The sequence below is a fragment of the Coregonus lavaretus genome (assembly GCF_964263955.1).
Source record: "Coregonus lavaretus genome assembly, contig: HAP1_SCAFFOLD_500, whole genome shotgun sequence".
Classification (NCBI taxonomy): domain Eukaryota; kingdom Metazoa; phylum Chordata; class Actinopteri; order Salmoniformes; family Salmonidae; genus Coregonus; species Coregonus lavaretus.
The window spans coordinates 1-3,397 of NW_028157424.1; positions in this window are offsets into that span (position 1 = coordinate 1).

Here is a 3,397-nt window from a genome sequence, read left to right on the forward strand (position 1 = left end):
TTTACACTCTTTATTACACTCTTTTACACTCTCTTTACACTCTTTTTACACTCTTTTTTACACTCTTTTATACTCTCTACACTCTTTACACTCTCTTTTACACTCTTTATACTCTATACACTCTTTACACTCTCTTTACACTCTTTTATACTCTCTACACTCTTTACACTCTCTTACCCTCTCACCCCTCTATACTCTCTACACCTCTCTATACCCCTCTCTATTATCCCCTCTATAACCTCTACACCCTCTATACCCCTCTATACCTCTATACTCTCGACACCTCTCTATACCCCTCTCTATACCCTCTATACTCTCTACACCTCTCTATACCCTCTATACTCTCTACACCTCTCTATACCCCTCTCTATACCCTCTATACTCTCTACACCCCTCTATACCCCTCTCTATACCCTCTATACTCTCTACACCTCTCTATACCCTCTATACTCTCTACACCTCTCTATACCCTCTATACTCTCTACACCCCTCTATACCCCTCTCTATACCCTCTATACTCTCTACACCCCTCTATACCCCCTCTATACCCCTCTCTATACCCTCTATACTCTCTACACCTCTCTATACCCTCTCTATACCCTCTATACTCTCTACACCTCTCTATACCCCTCTCCATACCCTCTATACTCTCTACACCCCTCTATACCCCTCTCTATACCCTCTATACCCTCTATGCTCTCTACACCTCTCTATACCCTCTATACCTCTCTATACCCTCTATACTCTCTACACCCCTCTATACCCCTCTCTATACCCTCTATACTCTCTACACCTATCTATTCCCCTCTCTATGCCCTCTATACTCTCTACACCCCTCTATACCCCTCTCTATACCCTCTATACTCTCTACACCTCTCTATTCCCCTCTCTATGCCCCTCTATACTCTTGACACCCCTTTATACCCCTCTATACACCATCTACACCCCTATATACCCTTCCTTGCCCGTATTGCTGTTATCCTGAAAGTAAAATGTCTGATGGGATGGTTAAATTGTGTAGAACTGTTTTTCTCAAGGGTCATTATCGTTACATATGGTGTAATGGTATATGTACAGTATCTCACAAAAGCGAGTACACCCCTCACATTTTTGTAAATATTTGAGTATATATTTTCATATGATAACACTGAAGAAATGACACTTTGCTACAATGTAAAGTAGTGAGTGTACAGCTTGTATAACAGTGTAAATTTGCTGTCCCCTCAAAATAAGTCAACACACAGCCATTAATGTCTAAACCGCTGGCAACAAAAGTGAGTACACCCCTAAGTGAAAATGTCCAAATTGGGCCCAAAGTGTCAATATTTTGTGTGGCCACCATCATTTTCCAGCACTGCCTTAACCCTCTTGGGCATGGAGTTCACCAGAGCTTCACAGGTTGCCACTGGAGTCCTCTTCCACTCGACATCACGGAGCTGGTGGATGTTGCACTCTTCCACCTTCCGTTTGAGGATGCCCCACAGATGCTCAATAGGGTTTAGGTCTGGAGACATGCTTGGCCAGTCCATCACCTTTACCCTCAGCTTCTTTAGCAAGGCAGTGGTCGTCTTGGGGGTGTGTTTGGGGTCGTTATCATGTTGGAATACTGCCCTGCGACCCAGTCTCCGAAGGGAGGGGATTATGCTCTGCTTCAGTATATCACAGTACATGTTGGCATTCATGGTTCCCTCAATGAACTGTAGCTCCCCAGTGCCGGCAGCACTCATGCAGCCCCAGACCATGACACTCCCACCACCATGCTTGACTGTAGGCAAGACACTTGTCTTTGTACTCCTCACCTGGTTGCCGCCACACACGCTTGACACCATCTGAACCAAATAAGTTTATCTTGGTCTCATCAGACTACAGGACATGGTTCCAGTAATCCATGTCCTTAGTCTGCTTGTCTTCAGCAAACTGTTTGCGGTCTTTCTTGTGCATCATCTTTAGAAGAGGCTTCCTTCTGTGACAACAGCCATGCAGACCAATTTGATGCAGTGTGCGGTGTATGGTCTGAGCACTGACAGGCTGACCCCCCACCCCTTCAACCTCTGCAGCAATGCTGGCAGCACTCATACGTCTATTTCCCAAAGATAACCTCTGGATATGACGCTGAGCACGTGCACTCAACGTCTTTGGTCGACCATGGCGAGGCCTGTTCTGAGTGGAACCTGTCCTGTTAAACCGCTGTATGGTCTTGGCCACCGTGCTGCAGCTCAGCTTCAGGGTCTTGGCAATCTTCTTATAGCCCAGGCCATCTTTATGTAGAGCAAAAATTCTTTTTTTCAGATCCTCAGAGAGTTCTTTGCCATGAGATGCCATGTTGAACTTCCAGTGACCAGTATGAGGGAGTGTGAGAGCGATGACACCAAATTTAACACACCTGATCCCCATTCACACCTGAGACCTTGTAACAGTAATGAGTCACATGACACCGGGGAGGGAAAATGGCTAATTGGGCCCAATTTGGACATTTTCACTTAGGGGTGTACTCACTTTTGTTGCCAGCGGTTTAGACATTAATGGCTGTGTGTTGAGTTATTTTGAGGGGACAGCAAATGTACACTGTTATACAAGCTGTACACTCACTACTTTACATTGTAGCAAAGTGTCATTTCTTCAGTGTTGTCACATGAAAATATATACTCAAATATTGACCAAATGTGAGATACTGTATGTAGGTCTGTTTACCTGCACACACCAATAATCCAGTTAGAGAGAGAGAGAGAGAGAGAGAGAGAGAGAGAGAGAGAGAGAGAGAGAGAGAGAGAGAGAGAGAGAGAGAGAGAGAGAGAGAGAGAGAGAGAGAGAGAGAGAGAGAGAGAGAGAGAGAGAGAGAGAGAGAGAGAGAGAGAGAGAGAGAGAGAGAGAGAGAGAGAGAGAGAGAGAGAGAGAGAGAGAGAGAGAGAGAGAGAGAGAGAGAGAGAGAGAGAGAGAGAGAGAGAGAGATAAAAGAAGGAACTGAATGTGATATTTATCAAATCAAGCTTTATTTATACAGCACATTTCAGACATGGAATGCAACATAATGTGCTTCACAGGAAATAAAATACTAAAAACAATGAAAATAAAAGCTGAAATATTTACTACACAACAAACATAAGATAAAAAACAAAAGAATAACAATAAAACTGAATGACTAAAAAGCACCCTAAAGAAAAAGCTAAAAAGGTGTGTTTTAAAATCTCTTTTAAATATGTCCACAGTTTCAGCCCCCCTCAGGTTCTCTGGCAGGCTGTTCCAGAGGCTGGGGGCATAGTAACTAAAGGATGCCTCTCCATGCCTCTTGGTCCTGGGCTTTGGGATAGTTAAAAGGCCAGTGCCAGAGGCCCTGAGGGACCTACTGGGGACATAACTTAAAAGCATGTCTGACGTGTTGGGGTGCACCACCGTGGAT